This window comes from Carcharhinus amblyrhynchos, chromosome 8 (genome assembly GCF_965287045.1).
Source record: "Carcharhinus amblyrhynchos chromosome 8, sCarAmb.v2.hapA, whole genome shotgun sequence".
NCBI classification, from domain to species: domain Eukaryota; kingdom Metazoa; phylum Chordata; class Chondrichthyes; order Carcharhiniformes; family Carcharhinidae; genus Carcharhinus; species Carcharhinus amblyrhynchos.
The window spans coordinates 105,134,362-105,159,015 of record NC_137331.1 but is presented as its reverse complement, the minus strand read 5'-3'; the positions used below and the strand labels follow the sequence as shown (position 1 = coordinate 105,159,015).

The following is a 24,654-nucleotide window of genomic DNA, read 5'->3' as shown; positions in this document are numbered from 1 at the left end:
GGTGTGATGACAATGAGAAACTATCCAAGCTTTGCTCTCACAATGTATAACATCATTACAGTGCCTTGGAGTGTTTGTTTGGTATATTTTCTGACTTGCTATGTTAACTTAAGATTGCTTTTGGGTAGGAAACTACTTCTGGTGCCACATTTTTTCTGAAATTCTGTCACTAAGCACTGTCCTTTGAATGCTTGCACTATATTTCCCAGTTCACTATTTAGGTACAGATAGGTTTACTGGGATGCTGCTAGGACTTAATGATTTGAGGTCTAAGGAGAGGCTGGATAGACTGGGACTTTTTTTTCTCTGAAACATAGAAGGCTGAGGGGGGATCTTATAGAGGTCTATAAAATAATGAAGGGCATAGATCAGTGAGGTAGTCAATATCTTTTCCCAAAGATAGGGGAGTCTAAAACTAGAGGGCATAGGTTTAACATGAGAGGGGAGACATACAAAAGGGACCAGAGGGGCAATTTTTCACACAGAAGGTGATGAGTGTCTGGAACTAGCTGCCAGAGGTAGTAGAGATGGGTACAATTTTGACTTTTGAAAAACACTTAGACAGTTACATGGGTAAGATGGATATAGAGGGATATGGGCCAAATATGGGCAGCTTAGGGTTTAAAAAAAGGGCAGCATGGACAAGTGGGCTGAAAGGCCTGTTTCCATGCTGCAAATCTCTTTGACTCTCTGCCTAAACTCTATATTAACTCAGAATTACTCAAAAACAGAACGATTCCTTTCTAAGGAACAACATGGGTTGGAAAAACAATCCTGATGTGTTGTAAGTGGTTAGCATTGATGCCTCTCAGTGCCAGGAACCCAGGTTCGATTCTCGGCTTGGGTCACTGTCTGTGCAGAATCTGTATGTTCTCCCTGTGTCTGTGTGGGTTTCCTCCAGGTGATCCGGTTTCTTCCTACAGTCCAAAAGTTGTACTGTTTAGGTGCATTGGCCATGCTAAATTCTCCCTCAGTGTACCCAAACAGGCACCAGAGTATGGCAATTCAAGGATTTTTGCAGTAACTCCATTATAGTGTTAATATAAGCCTACATTTGACACTAATAAATACATTTTAAAACTTCAATGTTTTATACCATGCTTATATCACATCATACAAGAGAAGTGGGCACCATTGACATTGCCAACATTTTATGCTCATCTCTAATTGTGCATGAAATGATTGCTGCATACGCTATTTTATCTGTTATTCATTAACTTGACTCTCAATTCAGAATGGCCTTTTCATGCTCCATCTTAGACTGTAAGTAATTACACCCAAATAGAAATATATGTCTCACCTGAGATATTCAAAAACTCTGTGAAATCTCATGACTTTGACTTCGCTGAAGGAAAAGTTATTATTAGTGTCAGGCAACTCGAGGTACTCCAGACAAGACATAGCAGGAACACTGACTTGGGTTAGATTCAGAATTCCAATGGATTCATGAGAGCCCAAAGTTGTTATAGTGCAGTTTTTAAAGTTAAAGTTTATTTATTAGTAAACTTACATTAACACTGCAGTGAAGTTACTGTGAAAATCCCCTAGTTGCCATACTCCCACGCCTGTTTGGGTACAGTGAGGGAGAATTTAGCATGGCCAATATACCTAACCAGCATGTCTTTCAGACTGTGGGAGGAAACAGAAGCACCCGAGGAAGCCCACGCAGACACAGGAAGAACATATAGATTTCACACAGTGACCCGAGCCGGGAATCAAACCCAGGTCTCAGGTGCTGTGAGGCAGCAGTGCTAATCACAGTGCCACCGTGACTCCCCATAAATACGCAGAAGGTAGCCATTTGGTCTGTTGTGTCATGCTGGCTCTTTGAAGCAGTGTTCACCTTGTGCTACTTCTCCACTTCCTCCCTTTGACCCTGCACATTCTTCCTTTTTAGATAAAACCAAAGTTTTTTTATTCGCAAATGGTGATTCATTTCTAATCCTCCATCACAAGGCACTGACTTTGGAGCCACATTGAAAGAATGCTTCTTACTTCTCCTGTTTAAGGACAATAGGCATCAGTTAGTCATTAGACAATTGGCAAGGACTTAACTGAGTCTCCATTATGTGAATAAAGGCAGCAGGGACAACTCATAAACACATCATCAAAAATGTTTGAGTGAGTTGCCATCATCCTCCTGACCATAACTTGAGCACTCACCCTAGTGTTAATGTATACTTACCTTCTGATGCATCGGTCTGTTATTTTGACCCCTTACTTCATTGTCAGGGTACCAGGAATCTTTATGTGTGCTATTATGGGTTTGGCAATTTTCAGTTACTGATCTGATTGACAGATTCGTCACCTGATCTTCCATCCATAGTTTGACTGAAGTTTAATTTATAGATTTATCTTTTGTTGTGCTATTGTACAGACGAGTTTGACCTGGTAATTTTGGTGTTGCTACTTTCAACTTCCGACAATAGTGTTTTGCCTGAACCTTCCTTTGGGGCTGAACCATTTCCAATATTTTACTTTATTTCTTCACTTTATTTAGGTTTGTTGCCACACTGCAGATGCATGTGGATATATTTCCTGCATGGTCTTACATGGTGGGGCAGCATGGTGGCACAATGGTTAGCACTGCCGCCTCACAGCGACAGGGACCCAGGTTTGATTCCCAGCTTGGGTCACTGCCTGTGCGAAGTCTGTACCTGCATGGGTTTCCTCCGGGTGCCCCCCACAGTCCAAAAGATGTGTTGGTTAGGTGCATTGGCCATGCTAAATTCTCCTTCAGTGTATCCAGACGTCCGAGTGTGGTGACTAGGGGATTTTCACAGTAACTTCATTGCAGTATTAATGTAAGCCTACTTGTGACACTAATAAATAAATTTAAACTGCACCTTCAGTTGTTCCAAAAGAACTGCATGCTACATGTTTTTCAATTTTCTTCCTCCCCCTCCTGAAATTTGCAATTCATATCCTTTCCAACTTTCAATGGGCTGTTTTCTCAAGAAGCATTTCCATAATTTGCAGGTTCCATGCTGTGGAAATCTGATGCCAAGACTCTGCTATTGACCAGATAGTATGATGTATGTCTCCCCATAACAGCATAACAGGAACTTAATTTCACAAGACGCTACAGGCTCTTTCAGTGTTTACATTGGTGAACATGTTGGCTCTCAAATGTGCTGTGCCGCACAGCTGCTACACTTGTTTTAAAAAAAGACCACAATATGCTCTGGAAACTGTTTAATTTTAGACATTATTCAAATTTTGGATGGTTTTTAATAATTCACAGGTTTCTGGTTCTTCTTCTCTGTGCCTTACTGTGTTCAGATCAGGATTCATAGAAACCTACATGACAGAAAGAGGCCATTCGGCCCATCGAGTCCGCACTGACCACAATCCCACACAGGCCCCACCCCCCTACATACTTTACCCACTAATCCATGCATCATGACATGAAGGGGCAATTTTAGCAGGCCAATCAACCTAACCTGCACATCTGGAGCACCCGGAGGAAACCCACACAGACATGAGGAGAATGTGCAGACTCCACACAGACAGTGACCCAAGCTGGAAATCGAACCCAGGACCCTGGAGCTGTGAAGCAGCAGTGCTAACCACTGTGCTACCGTGCCACCCGTTCATCACAATACTCAGTATTCGAGTACAATCTCTCTTTATATGCTTTCACTTTCCTCTGTAACCTGTGGGTTCTAAAATGCCAAGGTCAGCACCATCCAGCCCTGATTGATCATAGCATAAGAACTAGGAGCCGGAGTAGGCCATCTGGCCCCTCGAGTCTGTTCCGCCATTCAATAAGATCATGGCTGATTTTTTTATGGACTCAGCTCCACTTATCTGCCCATTCACCATAACCCTTAATTCCTTTACTGTTCAAAAAATTATCTATCCTTGCCTTGAAAACATTCAATGAGGTAGCCTCAGCTGCTTCACTGGACAGGGAATTCCGCAGATTCACAACCCTTTGTGTGAAGAAGTTCCTCCTCAAGTCAGTCCTAAACCTGTTTCTCCTTATTTTGAGGCCACGCCCCTTAATTCTAGTTTCACACACCAGTGGAAACAACTTCCCTGCTCCTATCTTACCTATTCCCTTCATAATCTTATATGTTTCTATAAGATCCCCCCTCATTCATCTTGTCCTCTTTCCATTGTTTTCCAACTTCTTGGTTGTGATGAATTCTAACTGTGGTCACTCAACTAGCTTTCTCAATTTAGCAAAAAAAAATACATTTTGAAAAGTGTGTCCACCGTATTCCTACCCAACCCTTTATCTAAAGTGGCAGAGATGGAGTCACATTGGGGTAGGAGGTGGGGGGTGGGAGGGGGGGGCATCGAGGAGGACGGGGAGGGGGGAGTTGAAGCTGGCCCGAAAATGTTCGGGAGGCTAGCGATCGGGCTAAGGGAGGGGTGGGAGTGCTGGCAATGCAAGGTTCGTGGGGCTGGCCAGTGATGAAGCTGGCCAGCGATCAGGAGGTGGGCAGTACAGGGCGACTCCGCATGTGCTGATCTCAGTGCTGACAGATCGGCGCATGCCAAGTGGCCCCTCAACAGTCTGCTGCTGGCCTCTCCAGCATTTCCGCCTCACAAATTCCAACATGATTCATGCTGAGGCACTCAGCACTGCAGGGTGCAAGAGATTCATTTTTAAACTCCTGCTGAAAAAAAAACAGCATAACTTCTTCTAGTTTTTATGTGAATTCAACACTTAGAATTGCTTTGGGAAAATCCCCACCCCCTCGCGTTTATCATTGGTCAAAAATGTATCTGGAACTGCTCAGTAAATACTGTGTCTACTAGAGCAGGTCAGGAATCTGTGGCAAGTGAAACAGAGGAGTGCCAGAGGTGGCCAGGTGAGAGATTGCTGTTCAAAGCATTTCTTCTCTCAGAGAGTGCTTTCACTGCTGGAGTGACGATTGGCAATTTTGTGAAAGGCATTTAACTTGTCTGGCGCTTCACTGACCTTCTGCTGCAGTTCACTGCTTTCCAGCCTTCCCCTTGGCATGCAAACTACTTATGTAGCTACACCTCCCATTTTGGACATGAGTAGGAGCAAGATCAAGATCAACAGTGTCAGGAACAACAGCAGGGAAGCCAGCAGGATGCAGTACCTTCACCAGTTGCCTTCTCCACAGCAACATATCCTTCCATAGGACAGTGTGCATAGTCACAGAGATGGACTCCCAAGAGATGGGAGACAGAGCACAATATCCACAGCTCCCTGACATCAGTACATTAGAGGCCCAGGCTTTCAGATCAGGTCACTGTTGAGACCTGCAGCCAACTAAAGCGGGACTTCCTTCCCATTGAAGTTGGCTGACAAGCATTGCCAACAGTCATAGAATCATAGAATCGTACCATGCAGAAGGAGGCTATTTGGCCTACTGAGTCTGCTCCAACTCCAATCCCACCCAGGCCCTAGTCCCACAACCTCATGCATTTCCCTAGCTAGTCCCTTGACACTAAGGGGCAATTCATAAGAACATAAGAAATAGGAGCAGGAGTAGGCCATCTAGCCCTTCGAGCCTGCCCCGCCATTCAATAAGATCATGGCTGATCTGTCATGGCTCAGTTCCACTTTCCCGCTTTCTCCCCATAACCCTTAATCCCCTCTCTTATCAAAAACCCATCAACCCGCGTCTTAAAAATATTTAGCGAGGCAGCCTCCACCACTTCAACGGGCAGAGAATTCCAGAGATTCACCACCCTTTGAGTGAAGAAGTTCCTCCTCAACTCCGTTCTAAACCGCCCCCCTTTTATCTTGAGGCTGTGCCCCCTAGTCCTACTGTCTTTTTTGAGCGGGAAGAGTCTCTCCACCTCTATCCTATCCATCCCATTCATCTTCTTATACGTCTCAATGAGATCTCCCCTCATTCTTCTAAACTCTAACGAGTACAAGCCCAGTTTATTCAACCTCTCCTCATAGCTCAACCCCCTCAACTCCGGTATCAGCCTAGTAAACCTCCTCTGCATTCCAATCCACCTAACCTGCATATCCTTGGACTGTGGGAGGAAACTGGAGCAGCCAGAGGAAACCCACGCAGACACAGAGAGAATGTGCAAACTCCATACAGACGGTGATCCAAGCCGGGACTCAAATCCCAGTCCCTGGCACTGTGAGGCAGCAGTGCTAACCATTGCGCCACCATGTTGCCCACACTCAAAAAGTCGACTACCATTGGAAGGTCCCTGGATTTCTGCCTTGCGGTTTCCTCCTGCAAGGAAAGAAAGCAGAAAGAGATATGAATTCTCATAGTGGCTTGTATGGAGAGGAGGAAAGGATAATGTTCGTGGAGGATTACTGTGAGATATTGGTGTGAAAGGACGATAGGCTAAGGGAGAGTGTGAGTGTTGGCTGTTGAATGTGAGTTGCCTGAGAGAAGGGAATGAGTGGAGCTGCAAGAAACCTTGACTTGAGAAGTGCTGTGAAGATGAATGCTGGGAAAGGCAGGCTGTGGGGCTTGGCACTTGAAAGCCTAATGCAACTCAGCTATCATGCCATCCTGAGTTTCCAGATCCTCTTGTCTTTAGATTGGAAGGCGCACACTGCTGATGCTGACCACATCAGTCACTTCCATCCACACTTCCGTGGGAATAGAAAATGTCCCTTTGTTGAGAATTCATCTCATTGCAGCCACTCAGATGCTGCAGCAGGCAACCCAGTGAGAAACCTGGACAGCTTTCCCAGGTCTCCTCACCATTGCTGCCTCAAAAAATGTGGCAAGCCTTTGTGCCCCATGTTTCCTTTAATTGGAGGACTTTCCTCTAAATTTGGATGAGCACTTGAAACATCAAAGCATTCAAGGGTAGGGGGCAGATGCTGGAAAATGAGATTAGCACAGCTTTAGTGATATTTATTGTTGGGTGTAGTCGAAGGGCCTTATGACTCTATGAAGGAATGGACAAGCCACCTTGCCAATCCTCCCAAATTTTCCGAGCAACACAGAATTGGAATGATCATGTTGTGACACTGGAAAAGATCCTGGACAAAGTTAACCGCGTCCGTGTTCGGGTTTCTGATGATGCCAATCCATCACAAAATTGATAAAATCACGTCCCACATTTTAGTGGGCAATTGAAAATCTATAGAATAGACTGCCATGGAAGGCACAGAAAGCAGGTCGTAATGGTTCATTCAAATAAAATTAAGATAAGTTTCTATTAGAGGGTAGCATTTATTATGTGACATTTCAGGACATAAGACTCGCTAAGCACAGTATGTTTCAGAGGCAAAAAGTGGCTTTGGACCTGTGTTTCCCAAAGCTCCCCATAATTGGGGTTTTGAATATTGTGTCATTTCTGGGTCTACTGTAACCTAATTGAAGGAGATTGATTGTTAGGCTTGCTTAGTAACTCCACTAGAATTGTATCAGGCAGTGATCATGATAGCAGACAGTGACTTGATGAACTTTGGTGTCGTCTCTTCACAATTTCTATGTTCCTATCTTGAAGCAGTGACCTCAATTTGACAGTTCTATTGAAATCACGCAAAAGATGAAAAATCCTCAGGCATTGGGTCGAAAGATCCCAGAGGAATTTTCACACTGCACTGAAGACAGCAAGCCAATTTCTTTTATACAAACATGAAGATTGTTTTCCAGCTAACTGAGGCAATGCTGGAACTTTCAGAGAAAGAAGCAGAAGAGACTATCTTTGTGAAATTGACATTTCCCTCTCTTTAAACAGTGGCAGAAATCCTCTATCTCTTCAGAATTGACAACCTATTAGGAGAATTGTGGGACTGTAATTTTGAAATGTGATTCCTGATAGTGTGATTTTAACGGTCATGCAAATTTAGCAGGAAATCGAAAGACTCTGGTGATAATAATCTTTTAATGATTATGAAGCGAATGATGAGCCACATTACCAATGTAGATGCAGAGAAAACATTGCGTGTGCAGAATTCATTTTGAATGATACACCATGGAATCATCAAATTTTACACCACGGATCAAAATGATTCCACCATCGCAACTGTACCAGCTCTTTGAAAGATCTCACCATTTACCTCAATGATATTTTCCTTTTCCCCACACCTGCTGAAATGTTTTCAGTTATTGAACAACCTCCTTTTCGAAGTTATTGTGCATTTTGCTCTGTATTCCACATACTAATTTTTTTTTGCTTAAAAAAATTGCTCAGATGTCCTTTGGACTTTGGTCTTAAATTGTGCCTCTGGCTACCAATTCATTGACCACAGTTAAGGTTTTCCTGATATACTTTGTCAAAATTGTCATGCTGCTGGATCTCCTTTGAATCTTATAACAAAAGCCCCACATCCCTGCTAGTCAAGTGAGAGGATTTGAGATAATTGAAGGCAGTATGGTGGCACAGTGGTTAACAATGCTGCCTCACAGCACCAGGGACCTGGGTTCAATTCCCGGCCAGGGTCACTGTCTGTGTGGAGTTTGCATGTTCTCCCCATGTCTATGTGGGATTCCTCTGGGTGCTCTAGTTTCCTCCCACAGTCCAAAGATGTGCAGGTTAAGTTGGATGAATTGGCCATGCTAAATTCTCCCTCAGTGGACTCGAACAGGCATTGGAGTCTGGCAACTAGGGGATTTTCACAGTATCTTCATTGCAGTGTGAATGTAAGCCTACTTTTGACTAGCAAATGAACTTTTAACTTTACAGGGTTAGGGCTGTTTTACTGCAATTGTACAGGGCATTGGCAAGGCCACACTTGGAATATTGTGTTCAGTTTTGTTGTCCTTCTCTGAGGAAGGATGTCCCTGCTATAGAGGGAGTATAGTGAAGATTTACCATGCTGATTCCTGGGATGGCAAGTCTGTCATATGAGGAGACACTAAGTGGGTTAGGATTGTATTCATTGGAGGTTAGAAGAATGAGAGGGGACCTCATGAAAGTTATAAAATTCGAACAGGATTCCAACAGGGTGGACTCAGTATTCCCAATGATGGAGAAGTCCAGAACTAGGGGTCATAGTTTGAGGGCATGGCTAAATCTTTAGAACAGAAGTGAGGAGAAATTTCTTCACCCAGAGGGTTGTGAATGTGTGGAATTCACTATTACAGAAAGTAGTTGAGGCCACAATGTGTAGTTTCAAGAAGAAATTAAGTACAGTATAGGGGCTAAAGGAATCAAGGAAAATGTGATGGAAGGGTAGATCAGAATATTGAAATTGATGATAAGCCATGATCATGATGAATTGCGAAGTAGGTTTGAAGGACCGAATGGCAAACACTTGCTTTGAGTTTCTATGTTTCTAAGTTACCTTCTCTACCATTTTGACATTTTCCTAAAATAGGATAGCTAAATTCTTACAAAATATTCTATCTGATGCTTAAAGAATTATTAATTTGCTGTTCCACACCGTGTTGCTATTTTTGAAACATTCGATTTCGTGTTCTTGTTCTTTTTACAGTGTTATCAACCTGTCCTCCCACTGTAAAAATCTATGTATCTGAACCTCTTATTTTATCTTCAACTATATTAGCAATTTGAGACAAGATGTGTGGTAAATGTGCCTTGCTTTGGATGTTTGTTTATTGTAGGTGGATGTAGGCATCATTGGAAAGGTGAGTGCTTATTGCCTATCCCTAATTGTCCTATCCCAATGTCCCTGTTCCTCTTTCTTATGTCCTATGTCCTTAGAAAGATGTCCATGAGCTGCATTCTTGAGATAGTGCAGTCCGTGGTGCTAAACTGGTCCAAAAGTGCTATTATGGTGGATGTTCCAATGTTTTGATCTCACATCAATGAAGAAAATGGCAGCATATTTTCAAATCAGGATGGTGTGTGATTTGGAGGAGATCTTGGAGGTGGTGGTGTCCCCATGCATCTACCGCACTTGTCACTCTAGGTGGTAGCTCTGGTTTGGGAGATACCTTGGTGAGTTGCTGAGTGCATCTTTGTATGCATTGCAATTGTGATGTGCCTGTGGTGGAGGCATATCACGTGAATGTTTAAAGAGCAAGATTGGACTGTTTTCTCCTGGGAAGTGTTGAGCTTCTTGAGTGTTTTTGGAGCTGCAGCCAGCCGTACAAATAAGGATTGTTCCTGATTTGGGGAGAAGATTTGATTAATTCATGAGGTGAGTCATTCTCTCTGCTCAGTCTCTGACTTGTTTGTGTAGCAACAGTATTAATGTGGCTGGCCCAATTAAATTTATGTTCAATGATGATTCCTAGGATGTTGCCGATGGGGGATTTCATGATGGACCTGTCATTGAATGTAAACAAAAGGTTGTGAGACTCTTTCTTGTGGGACATGATCATTGATTAGCATTTGTGTGACATTCATGTTTCTTGCCACTTATTTACCTAACCTTCCACGTTGCCCAAATCTTGCTATCAGTGGCTTTTTAATTATCTGAGGAGTTGTGGAATGTATTAAATATTGTGCAATCATCAGTGAAGATCACCGGTCATGACTTTATGACGGAGGGTAGGTCATTGATGAAGCAGCTGACAATGGTTGTGTCTGGGCCACAACCTTAAGGATCACCTGCAGCAAAGTCCTGGAGCTTGGATTATTAGCTGTGATCATTTTCCTTTTGCTAGGTATGATTCCAGTCAGCAGAGAGTTTTCCCCAATTCACATTGGTTTCAGTGTTGCTAGGGCTCCACGATGCAACATGCAGTCATACGTTGCCCTGGTGTGAAGGGTTTGGAGCCACCACTATGTTGAGATCGGGAACACAAACTGAGCATTGTCAAACACGCTCTTGATGAATAAGTCTCACTTGACAGAATTGACAATGACTTCTATCACTCTACGAATGATTGAGAGTGGGCTGATGGGGCAGTAATTGGCCAGATTGTATTTGGCATGCTTTTTGTGAACAGGATAAATCTGAAAATATTTGATCTTTGTTGGGTAAATGCCAGTGTTATAGCTTTATTTGAACTTGCTTAAGGGCTTGGATGTCCAGATTCAAGCTGCTAATTCTGTTCAAAATCTGTCCCATTTAACACAGTGGTAACATTACACAACATGATGGAGGATAGCTCAGTGTGAAAAAGGGACAATGGGGCAAATTTTACCATTCCGCCACCATGGATGGGCAAGGGGTAGGCCATGGAAAGGTCCATTGACCTCAAGTGGGATTTTATAGTTTTGGAACAAGCGTGACTGTAAAATCCTATCCATTGTCTCCATTACCACAGTGCAGTGGTCACTCCTACCAGTACTATCATGGACAAATATACCTCCAACAGGTAGAATGGTGAAGCTGAGATTAAATTGATTTTTGCCCTCATGTTGGTTGGCTCACCACTTACCACAAAGCAAGGTTGACACTTATGCCCTTCAGAACTCAACCAGTTCAGTCAGTATTGGTGTCATTGGGCTATTCTTGGGGATGGACAATGCAATCATTCACCAATGATTCAGTGCCCTCAGTGCTTCTTCCAAGTGATGTTCAAGATGGAGGAATATTAATTCATCAGCTGAATTTGGGGAGTTGGTGATTATCAGCATAAGAACATAAGAAGTAGGAGCAGGAGTAGGCCATCTCACCCTTTGAGCCTGCCCCGCCATTCAATAAGATCATGGCTGATCTGAAGTGGATCAGTTCCACTTTCCCGCTTTCTCCCCATGATAGCCCAGGTAACTATAGGCCGGTGAGCTTAACGTCAGTGGTAGGTAAGTTGATGGAAAGGATTTTTAGGGATAGGATGTATGCGCATTTGGAGCATTGCGATCTGATTAAGGATACGCAGCATGGCTTTGTCAAGGGGAAGTCTTGCCTTACGAATCTGGTAGAATTCTTTGAGGAGGTGACAAAAACGGTTGACGAAGGACGAGCCGTTGATGTTGTCTATATGGATTTCAGTAAGGCGTTTGACAAAGTCCCTCATGGTAGGTTGGTACAGAAGATTAAAACTCATGGGATATGTGGTCAGGTATCTAGATGGGTAGAGAACTGGCTTGCAAAGAGGAGTCAGAGAGTAGTTGTGGAGGAGTCTTTTTCTAGCTGGAGGTCTGTCACTAGTGGTGTGCCGCAAGGCTCGGTACTGGGACCTCTTCTCTTTGTAGTGTATATAAATGATTTGGAAGAGGGAGTAGGTGGTGTGATCAGCAAATTTGCTGATGACACCAAGATGGCTGGATTGGCGGGCAGTGAGGAGCAGTGTCTGGCAATACAGCAGGATATTGATAGGCTAGTTGATTGGGCAGATACGTGACAAATGGAGTTTAATCCAGATAAATGTGAGGTGATGCATTTTGGCCGGAATAATGTAGGGGGAAGTTATATGATAAAGGGTAAGCCCGTAAAGAGTATAGAGTCGCAGTGAGACCTGGGGGTGCAAGTGCACAAGTCTTTGAAGGTGGCGGTGCAAGTGGAGAGTGTGGTGAAGAAAGCCTATGGTATGTTAGCCTTTATAGGAAGAGGTATAGAATATAAGAGCTGGAGTCTAATGTTGCAGTTGTACAGAGCGTTGGTTCGGCTGCATTTGGAGTACTGCATACAGTTCTGGTCGCCTTACTACCGGAAGGACGTGGAGACTCTGGAGAGAGTGCAGAGGAGGTTTACCAGGATGTTGCCTGGTATGGAAGGACTGGGGTATGAGGAAAGATTGAAGAAATTGGGGCTCTTTTCCCTTGAAAGACGCTGACTGAGGGGGGATCTAATAGAGGTAAATAAGATTATGAAGGGTATAGATAGAGTAAACAGAGGTAAGCTATTTCCTATAATAGAGACACGTAGGACAAGGGGCCATGGACTTAAGGTGAGGGGGGAGCGGTACAACACAGATATTAGAGGGAGGTTTTTCACACAGAGGGTAGTGGGGGTATGGAATACTCTGCCAAGTAAGGTGGTGGAGGCAAACACACTTGAGTCATTTAAGAGTAACTTAGACAGGCATATGACTGAGTTGGAGATGGGTGGATATAGGAGAACCTTTTAAATAAGGGTCATTAGCATTGGGGCGTCCCTGGTAATGTAAATGGGTATAGTGTGATATTAATTTTTTTTTCTCTTTCATTCACAGGTTTTAAGTCGGTCCACCTCGTGTCCAACGAGGGGCATACACACGATGGGTCGTACTGGGGCTGCTCTTGGTTGTTCAAGATTGGCCTAGTGCTTCATGTCGTTAATGTGTGCCTAAACTGGACAAGATACTGGGCAAGACGACAGCTCAGTGACTATCGCTGATTGCTGTGCAGACACATGGATTTGGGCCGGTGTCTGTGGGAGTTTGCGCATTCTCCCCGTGCTTGCATGGGTTTTCTCCTGGTGCTCCAGTTTCCTCCCACACCCCAAAGATGTGCTGTTAGGCTGATTGGCAGGAATAAATTGTCCCTAAATCAGTTTCCCTCAATCTGGATGGCCATAAAACATTAGATAGGGGTCATGAGTAGAGAGGTGGACTGGTGGTGTTGAGATGGCGGCGCGGGCTCATTGGGCCGAAGGGCCTGTTTCCCGGGCTGATTTTGTTCTTTGTTCTTTGTTCTTTATCCCCTTGTCTATCAGAAAGCTATCTACCCATGACTTAAATATATTCAGCGAGGTAGCCTCCACCACTTCAATGGGCAGAGAATTCCAGAGATTCACTGCCCTTTGAGTGAAGAAGTTCCTCCTCAACTCTGATCTAAACTGCCCCCCTCTTATCTCGAGGCTGTGCCCTCTAGTCCTGCTATCCTTTCTAAGCGGGAAGAATCTCTCTACCTCTACCCTATCTATCCCCCTTCATTATCTTATATGTCTCTATAAGGTCTGACCTCAGCCTTCTGAACTCCAATGAGTACAGATCCAGTCTGTTCAGTCTCTCTTCATAGGCCAACCCCCTCATCTCCGGTATCAGCCTAGTAAACCTTCTCTGCACTCCCTCCAAGACCAATATATCCTTGCGCAAGTGCGGTGACCAAAACTGCACACAGTACTCCAGTTGCGGCCTCAACAGTACCCTGTACAGTTGCAGCAAGACCTCCCTGCTTTTATATTCAGCAGGAGTTTCCTTGCCCCTTGCCATGTTTGATCTGACATCATGAGACTTTATATGAGGTCCATGGTCGATGTTGGGGACTCTGAGGGCAGCTCCTCTCACAAACTCCTGCCAATACCCACCTTTGCTCCATTCCCTACCCACCCCCACCAAGTATATGCTACTCTGCCTCCACTTCTGGTGTGTCTGACCCTCTGGTAAGTATATACTCAGAACTGGTAATGGTGGCTAAAAGGAATAATCCGTCACCAAGAGTGGCTCGGTAGCACTACTACTGATTAAGCTGGCCAGATTCCTTAGGGCACAGTCTGTGGTTAAGACCATGTTAGGCTATTTCTTTACGGGACTATGGGGCAATTCTCCCAGTTTTGGCACAAGTCCCCAAAGGGCAATGACTTTGCAGGGTCGACTATTTGACATGTCTAAATCCGATGTCTATGTTCATGCTATCTAGTTTTATTATTATACTTTGTATGTCTCACTTTCTAATGCTGTACTTTCTACTGACTTGCTGCACCATTTTAGAGAAAGCAGTCAAGGGTCAATCACATTGCTGTGGTTATGGAGCCATGTACAGGGCAGAACCAAGGTCAGCAAATGTGCTTCCCTAAAGATGTTGGTGAACCAGAAGAGTTTATATGACACCCTGTTTTTTAAGTTTTAAGTTCATTTATTAGTGTCACAAGTAGGCTCACATTAACACTGCAGTGAAGTTACTGTTAAAATCCCCTAGTTGCCACACTCCTGTTCAATTATGCTGAGGGAGAATTTAGCGTGGTCAATGCATCTAATCATCACATCTTTTGGACTGAGAGGAAATCAGAGCACTCGGAAGAAACCCACGAAGAGTAGGGAGAACGTACAAACTCTGCACTGACAGTGACCCAAGCCGGTAATCGAACCCAGGTTCCTGGCACTGCGAGATAGCAGTGCTAACCACTGTGCCACTGTGTTGCCCATATATGGTTGCTAATATTTATTTACTGAACAGGATTTGAATTTCCCAGCTGGAACGGTGGGATCATGCCTCTGAATCATTGGTCCAGATGTCTGGATTATTAGTCTAGTGTGCTGTTATTCTGCACTCTATCCTTTCCTTCTCCCCTCTGTACTTAATGAGCAGTTTGATTTGTCTGTATCTCAATACACGTGACAATAATAATTCAAATTTAAAAAAAGGATTTTGTTCCCGATGCACTCCAACACTGAGATTTATTTTGTGTTATTTTGACTCTGTTGCAGACTAATTGTGAAAGGTAGATTCTAATGATTATCACGGTGCCACATAACTACCAGAAGCTAACTAGATGTACCTTAATGTTCTTCATCTAACAATTCCTATGTACCAAAATGTGTCAGCTCACATTACTTTGCAGTAAATCAACCTGCTATCAATAGGCATAATCTGTTCCTTATGTGATTCAGGTCTTCAATGAAGTAGTTAAATGATGAAATCTATATGTACTTGTACCTAGGATTGGTATGTTGGTTCGCGATTGTAATATAATTTTAATTCAATATTCAATATTCCGTCCACCACTTTCCAATTATGTACAGAACTTGACTATTTTTGTTATTGCATGATTTCTTTACTTTTATCTTAATTACTGAGTTTACATATGAATTTTATAAATGACGCTATACTGAAATTTGGCCTTTGGGCCACAAATCTGTTTATTGAATGAAATAGCATTATTAAAATATAATTATTAAGAATGAGGGTGACTGAACCCTCAGCTGGTCAGTGAGGAAGTTATGGAATAAATCGGAAAAATATTAAATACTCACAATCCTTTTCGTATCTTTGTTGCTACAGTCTCTTTAACCCTGTATGGTCTCAATTTTATTAACAATCTATTTTGTAAAGCCATAGGCAGAGCATTCACAGCATTTCCTTTCTAATGAGCATCCAAATGTTCTATTAATTGCCTCAGGCACTACTTAATTTTTATAACACTATATTGACTGTTCATAATAACCCTGTGAGCAATGATTTTACCCTCTAGAAGCTGACCCATTGCCACTGATAGAGCAAGGCAAAATAAAAAGAAACAGAAAATGCTAGGAATACATCATAGGTCAAGCAGCATATTTGGCGAGAAGCAAAGTTAACATTTCATTTTGATGATTTGAGTCGTCCATAGGTTTGTCCACTTCTCCCTTTTTAAACAGAAATATTCACATTGGCAACTCTCAGCCTCCAGCACAGCTTGCATATCTAAAATGGGAGAAGGAGATCAATTTTCAGATTAGGCACTTAACAGCAGTAGTCAGCAAAGTATTCAGTAATTAGCCATAGTCCACAAAGGCATATCTCTTTTTATTAGGGATTTGATATTTATAGAATGAGGGGAGACCTCTCCTCAATTGCGTCAAAGACAAGGAGGCAGTGTAGGGATTGAATCTATGTCATCAATCTGGCCATTTGGCTAAATGGGCTAAACAATCCCACAAAACAGCACCTTAGATAGCCTCGTGTTTGCTTTATGTTTTTGAGAATCTGCCATAACTTGTTAACTCTGCACTGACCTTCTGAGGATACCATTAATCTGTGCCCACCCCTTGTGAAATATCCAACTGCTGTGCATATCACAGACATGGGACTACAGACGTTTATAGTGCAGAGAGAGCGTGTTGTTTCTGCGCTCACTCTGTGCCAGACCCTTAGTCTGAGTCAAGCAAAGTGCCTGGACTTGCAAAATCTCACTAACTATCCTGTCTCGGCCTTTTGGCTAAGATCAAGTGTAGTATCGACATGCTGCACTTGATTGAAGTCATTAGATTACATTTCAGCTTCATTTGAAGCAATTTTTTAAAGCGGCATCTCGGCCATTTGGCTAAGATGCAAATAAGATCAAGCCCTGGAGGAGGAGCTACACCTACTCCAGTCAGCTTGGATCATGTAGATCAAGCCCAAGACAGGAGGTGAGAGCCCTGTCTTGTCAGCTTGGATCAGGAATGTCCCAACTTGTTGGGACTCTGAATTGGGTTTAATTTGACTTGATTGGATTGGAATAAAGTTTAAAAAAAAAGTGGAGCATTGTCCATACTTTCAATAAGTGGATAAGTTGTCTAGCTGTCCTCAGTTGAAGTTCATTCTTCCAGCAAAGGTAACAATTTAGTAACCAGAATTAAGAATCATGGATAAAATTAAAAGCCCTCCCACAAGGCGGCGCTGGGGCATTTAATTGGATGAGTGGGTGCAGGGCAAGTACCCCACCGCCTTCCTCACAGGGTTGACATGGTGGTACAGTGGTTAGCACTGCTCCCTACAGCCCCCGGGCTCGATTCCCAACTTTGGTCACTGTCTGAGTGGAGTTTGCACATTCTCCCCATGGCTGTGTGGGCTTTTTCTGGGTGCTCCAATTTCCTTCCATAGTCTGAAAGATTTGCCGGTTAGATGCATTGACCATGCTAAATTCTCCCTCAATGTACCCGAACAGGAGCTAGAATGTGGCAACTAGGGGATTTTCACAGTAACTTCTTTGTAGTGTTAATGTGAGCCTACTTTTGACACTAATAAATAAACTTAAAACTGCCCATTTAAGACCATGGTAGGATGGCTCTTAGGCAGCCATATTGCTCTGCTGCAGATTGAAGTCTTTCTGTAGGCAATTAATTCCCACTTTAAGTGCCTTCCACTTTCTTCCTGGGTTCTCAGATTAATGAACTAGAGAGTTTGAACTTAAATCTCAACCACTCATGGAAACACTGGTCGAGCTTTTAAGAAGCAAGTGTATCGTTTCATTTACAAAACTCAGTGAAACAATAGAATCACAGAATTATTATAGTGCAGAAGGAGGCCATTTGGCCCATCATGTCTGCTCTCCAAACGAGGGTGGGATTTTATGGCCTCGCTCATCCTGAACCCATAACATCTGGCCTGAAGTCAATGGACCTTCCCATTTTCTGTCCATTGCCTGCTTAGATTCCCATGGCTGGCAGGGTGGTAAAATTCCAGACCCTGACTTAGTTCCACTTCCCTGTCTTTTCCCTGCATCCCTGCACATTGTTTCAAATCAAGTATTTATCTAATGCCCTCTAGAATGCCTGGATTGAACCTGCCTCTGCTACATTTCCAGTAGTTGTCACTTTCCTGGTCCCTGCAAGTGTAGTAGTCTTCACACATTTTGTTCCTTTACCAAACGTTTCTTTTACTTCCTGTTCAGTCTCCTTTGGTAAATTTTCTTCTTTTCTTTGTATCTCTTGTCCAGTTTGGCAGTCGCTTCACTGCCTTACCCCCACCCCTTACCCCACCTCACTTTGAAAAGAAACCATTGAGGAATAGGACTGGATGCTGGTCAACTTCTGATATTAACATAAATTCCTTCCTTCATTCATTTGTTCCTTGTGTAGCTATTCCTCATATGTGGGTCTCAATAGGGATTGTTAAAAGGCTGGATTTCAGAACACCATCCCATTCTGAACCGAGTCATACTGCTCAGTACATGTTTGTCTGGATTGGAAGGATAGCTGATTTTATTCCCCATTAGTTGATAGGCTCAATAATCTGATATTGTAACCCTGTTGTCACCGACACCTGCATCAAAGCTAACTGGTAGCCGCTGTGTACCTGCACTAATATACTAACCACCATTCGCTATGGAAAGATAAATTTGTTTCGGAGTCCTCAGTAATAGAAGGCAATAGCGAGTAAGCAATGGTATTATGTTAATGATAATAATTGCTTCTCTGGCTTTTGGGGTGGTACGGTAGCACAATGGTTAGCACTGCTGCTTCACAGCTCCAGGGACCTGGGTTCGATTCCTGGCTCGGGTCACTGTCTGTGTGGAGTTTGCACATTCTCCTTGCGTCTGGGCGCGTTTCCTCCGGGTACTCCGGTTTCCTCCCACAGCCCAAAGATGTGCAGATTAAGTTGATTGACCATGCTAAAAATTGCCCCTGAGAGTCCTGAGATGCATAGGTTAGTGGGTAAGATATGTAGGGATATGGGGGTAGGATCTTGGTGGGACTGTGTTTGGTGCAGACTCAATGGACCAAAGGGCCTCTTTCTGCATTGTAGTGTTCTATGATTTTGATGTTCCCCGTTTCCCCCCTCCATTTTGTATTGCAATGCATTCTGAAACAGCTAATTCTACTGGTCTCTGCTGTTGCCTCAGGACAGGTACAGTAGTGAGCCTATACATTCATCCTTGTAGCAGAAAAATGGGGTCAGGTTATAAATGAGTAAAGAAAAAGTAGCTGCAATTTCTAGAAGATAGCCCCGAGGTGCACCAGTTTCAAAAGTGCATGTTTTCTTTTAGTAGTTTTTGTGGCTCAGTTGGAAAACACTTCGTCGAGTATGGTAAACAGCCATGCAGACCTGTTGGCCAAGGGGTGAAACTTCTGCCTTATCTATTTATCAACCGGGCTACTTTTGGGACATTATCATTGACCTCAGTGTTGCAGGGGAGAGAAAACAGCTGGAGCGTTACCCCAGCTGCGAGATTTATCGGAAAAAAGGAGTGGGTCTGTTGAGTAGCCCTTGTTTTAATCGCTTCGCCATTCGTGGCCAGCTGCCTGGGCCCCAAGCTTCAGAATTCCCTCTGTACACATCTCTGTTTCTCTACCTCCCTTTCCTCCTTTAAGATACTCCTTAAAACTGACCTCTTTGATTAAATTTTTGGTCCTCTGCCCGAATCTCCTCCATGGGGGTTTGGGATTATGTTTTGTTATCCAACGCCTCCACAATGTGCCTTGGGACTTCTTATCACTTTGGAAGTGTGATATAAATACAAGTTGTTGTTTATTTTCTGACAGAAATGATTAGCAATGCGTCAATGGCATGTGAACTCCATGTCTTCTATGAATTTTTGATGTTCACAATGGAGGGTGAAAGGTTTTAAAATAATTGCTGAAAACTGAGCAGCAAAATCAATGTTTTGGGGAAAAGAATATGATTAATACAGATTGATAAACAATAAATAAAAATTGCAGCAACGCTTGACCAAGGGATAATGTAGGTGAGTGCTGTGGTGATAGGAGAGCCAGATTTGGTGTGAGTAAAGACATGGGACAGAAAACTCCAGTAAGAAGTCTCACAACACCAGGTTTAAGTCCAACCAGTTTATTTGATAGTAATCCCACAAGCTTTCAGAAATGGTGTTCCTTCGTCAGGTGTGTGGAAGGTTCTGATCCGAGAAAGACATATAAAGACACACACAATTTACAGAATACTGATTAGAATGCAAGTCTTTGCAGCTAACCTGCTATTCAAGTCTTAAAGATGCAGACAATGTGAGTGGAGATAACATTAGCATAGGTTAAAGAGATATGTATTGTCTCCAGACAGGAAAACTCCACCCATGGACTTATGAATGACCTCAAATTAATGAAAGGTATCACGTGGGAGGGAAGACAGTGAGGAGTGCATTTGGAAAAACAACAATTGCATTAATTAAGGTTTTAGTAGCAGATAAAATGAGATGGGACGAAGTCAGGCCATGTTACCAACGTGGGAACAGGTAGCTAACTCTTCAATATGAAGAATACACACCTATTCAATTGTTTTTCAATGTTATTTGTGCCATGCAAATACATATTGTTGTAAATATTTTGATTTAAGCTGGAATGCATCTTGCATGACTGTTGTTAAACATGAAAAGTAGCATTTATCCTAGTCAAGTTGGTGTTGAATGAGATCCACTAAATAACATGTTGTACCTGTGCACTGACCTGTACACGTCAATTAGTTATACAGCCCACTAATAAGCATAAGTATAAAACTGGAATAAGGGTGCCCTCAAGTAACAGAAGATAGATTTGCAGTCATTACAAACTGTATGTAGCCTGCGCTAAATATGTGAACAAAGATTTTCTTGCTTAAAAATTAACTCAAGTTCTAATATTATTTAAAAAGAATTGATTGCATTTTTCAGACTGTAAGGGACAATGAGGCATAACTTCTGATGGGATGGCAATTGAATTGGATTGTTGCAGGGGAGGCTGGTTGGGGGAAGGTGGTGGTGTCCCTGGAGGGTTGGAGGTGTGGGGGTTCCTGTAGGATGTGGGTGGGAGAAGAGTGGGGGAGACTCCTGCGATTTTGGGGTTGTGGGGAAGATCTGTGGGTAGTCACTGTGTGAACACAAAAGTTAGAAGAGATTTTAATTCTTCTATTTTTCTTTGGATACTTATTGATGTAACACAATGGAATCCAACTTGTGATTTAAGGCACATTTTTGGATGCTTCCCAATGCACGGCCATTAGCCAGGGGAGGTTTGCACATCCTAGGCAACTGCTGTGCAGTCCTTACCTGGGAACCTTGGGAGTTGGGGACATGGGGGGCGGGGAGTGGGGGGGTGGGGGGGCTGCGGGGGGAGGTGGAGGCATGGTCCCTAACATATCTTCAGGTTCTCCCCCTCTAATAGAATGCCTGAGAAGTTACAGCCTATTTTCTCTTAGAACTCGTCCAATTTACTGTTGAATATGGCAAAATTCTTAGGAACATCAACATCCAGAGGTCCACAGTTCCCTAAAAGTGGCAACACAACTGGCCAAGGTGATTATTTGATTTGATTTATTATTGTCACATATATTAGTATACAATGAAAAGTATTGTTTCTTCATGCTATACAGACATATGGCATCTTGCCTTCATCAACCGGGGCATTGAGTACAAGAGTTAGAAATTATATTGCAGCTATATAAAACCTTGATTAGGTCGCATTTGGAATACTGCGTGCAGTTCCAGTCACTGCACGACCAGAAGGACGTAGGATTTTTGGAGAGAGTACAAAGAAGGTTCACCAGGATGTTGCCTGGTTTTGAGGACGTTGGCTATGGGGAGAGGTTGAACAAACTACTATTGTTTTCATTGGAATGACGGAGGCTGAGTGGAGACCTGACAGAGTCTACACAAATGTGAGAGGCATATATCGGAGGCTTTTTTCAAGGATGGAAGTGTCAATTAAAAGGGAGCAGAGGTTCAAGGTGAGGGGTGGGGGGGAAGTTTAAGGGAGATATGTTTTTCATGCAGAGAGTGGGTACCTGAAACGGTCTGCTAGAGGAGGTGGTGGAAACAGGCACATTAGCAATATTTAAGAGACATCTGGATGGGTAGATGAATAGGGAGGAAATAGAGAGATATAGACTGACTGAGGGCAGAAGTTTTATTAGTTTAGTTAGGATATCATAATCGGTCTAGGCTAGTAAGGCCGAAGGGCCTATTCCTGTGCTGCACTTTGCTTTGTTCTTTGTATATATTTTTAGCTGTGCCTTAAGCATGCAATCCAGAAATGTTTCAGACACAAACTCAAACAGTACTTGTTTAACAAACAGTAGCTGCTGTTTGTCTCTGTGTTCCTTGCTTGGAGAGGATGGAGGGACATTTTCCAAGGATTTAAATGCTGTTCACAATCTAAGGGTATCAGCCACAGATTGCGCCTACCTCGACATTGGGCAGCCAACAGATCCAAGCTCATTCACCTCTACCACAGTTATCTCTTTATGCTTCTTGTTCAAGCTCAAGAGGAAAAGTGAATGAAAAGCAGTTAGCACTTGTGGAACTGCACCTCATTTTAAGTCAGCGCTTTCAGGAAAGGAGAGGAAAGAAAAAAGAGAAATGAAAATGAGGCCTGCGTGCCAACTAATAGATCCATTCTGTTAGTGAACACTTCTGGAACCCCCAAGGCAATTGCTTCATCCTATTTTTCACAACCAAAATCAATGTTCAGATGATGCATGTCCAGGGATGGAGAAAACAATCTGCACATTTGCACTGTGATTGGTTTTATTTATGACTGCAAAAAGGATATCTCATGGGCTATCACGTTTTGTTTGTGCAAAGGCCAATCCTGTTAATGCTACCCGATCACCGATTAAACGTCCTGGTTCCTGTACCTGCGGCTCCCAATCATTAAGACCTGGGCGGTAACTGAATGGAAGGCAGGCACCTTTCCAAAGAGGGTGCAGGACCAGTAATTTTATTTCACAATTGCTCTTTTACTTAAGAAATGAATGCTGCAATGTTTTCCTCTTTGATGAGATTTTCTTGACTTCTTTTACCAGAGAACAGGAAAAGAAATATACTTATTCCCTTCTAACTGTCTCCCAACTGATATCTATTGCGGTTCAGAAATCTTCACTGATGTAAAAGACCAAAGCAGAAAGTTCTGTCTTTGTGTGCTGAAGAATTGACTCATACTGTAGAGTGCACTTCAGTGTATTTTATATTCCCGAATGCATTTGCAAATCCGGCAGTAACATAAAATGAAGCCATTTCATGGTTCATTTGCGATGAACCATGTTAGCTTTTTACTAATGGTGCATTTTCGACTGGGGTAGGGTTGTGAATTGCATTTGCTTGTAGGACCTCTTGCAGTTTTTATTTATATATGTGTGTGTGAAACAGGATAAATGATTGACATTCAAAATGAAATGAGAGCAACAATTTACCAAAAGTACTACAACATTTTTCTTTTGGAATCATAATTGACTTATTTCATTGATTTATTATTTATTTATGTAAAATTTCCCCTCGATTGACGGTGCACTGAATGAATGACACACAGCGCAGTGGGAAAAGCCTTCATTGTTATGTTACAGCTTTGCATCATTTGATTACAAGGTTATCTGAAATGATATTTCTTCATTTGTAAAATTCATTTTCATATTATTTCCCTGATCAAAGTTGGCATATGTTGCTGGGTGGGCTTTGAAGGGTTAAGTGGCAGATAAGCATATACTTCATATTTCAGCATTAAATGTATGCTCTCAACTACTTCTCACCATAGGATTACTAAAGATGTTATTTCAAGGTCAATGGGAAATCCTTTTTTACCACTTAAAGGTACTGATATCACCAGCCCTTGCCCAAACAACTACTTTGATATAGAATTTAACTCGTTAACATTAGTGGACTATTCAATCACATATAGAATGATGAATAAGCCGCAGGTATGGAATAAGCTGCGAGAGAAAGTGGTTGGGGCAAGTACAATAGCAACATTTGAAAATCTTTTGGGTAAGTACATGGATAGTAAAGGATGAGAGAGATATGGGCCAATGTGGGCAATTGGGATTGGCTGGGAGGGCACCAGGGTTGGCATGGACCGGTTGGGCCAAAGGCCTGTTTCTGTGCTGTAATATTCTATGAATCAAGTAACCCTAATCCTGTTCTACCCTGACAATCATGAATACCCATCTTCATACATGAATCACAGAAGCTGGGGTGCTTTCTCCCATCCTTCCACTTGGAAGCAAAGGCGACAATGGCACACCAATTTACAGATTCAACACAACGAGACAGCTGGTTCATATTGCCAAGTGATGCCAACAGCGCAGGTTCAGCTCCCCCAGCTAAGGTTATTCATGAAGGCTCACCTTCTCAGTCTTGCCCCTTCCCTGAGATGTCGTGATCCTCAAGTTACTTCAGCCCCAATCAGCTCTGCCCTTCAAAGAGGAGAGCAGCCTATGGTCATCTGGGACTATGGCGACTTTACCTTTACAACACAATGCAACACAATACAAAATTAGGACTGGACCAGGGCTCTACTGTTCATAAGTATCATATTGCTGAATATCTGTATCTACTAAGTCATTGAACTTTAATGACATAAATATTTTTAACTAAGTGTTTTTTTTTAATTCTTTGTATTTTTTCTTTCCTTGGTATAAATCTTGGTATAAATCTCAGTTCGCAAAAGATCGAGGGAAGTCTGTCCACAAGCTTTCATACATGTTGACATTAAGTAGTCATGATTGGGTGCATGATTTTGACCTCTTATTAGCTGTTGCTTAGTACACCTCCAACATGATTTGGAACTTGATATA

The 24,654-nt window shown here is 42.8% G+C and overlaps 1 protein-coding gene and 1 non-coding gene across 9 annotated transcripts in view; both read left to right on the top strand.

Annotated features, from left to right (window-relative positions):
* The window catches only part of adgrb1a (adhesion G protein-coupled receptor B1a), a 299,558-nt gene that overhangs the window by 103,215 nt on the left and 171,689 nt on the right, over positions 1-24,654 (top strand). The gene's annotated exons all lie outside the window — the stretch shown is intronic.
* On the top strand, positions 16,596-16,787 carry LOC145347163 (U2 spliceosomal RNA). The gene has a single exon (XR_013887810.1). It is a non-coding gene; the product is annotated as a U2 spliceosomal RNA (small nuclear RNA).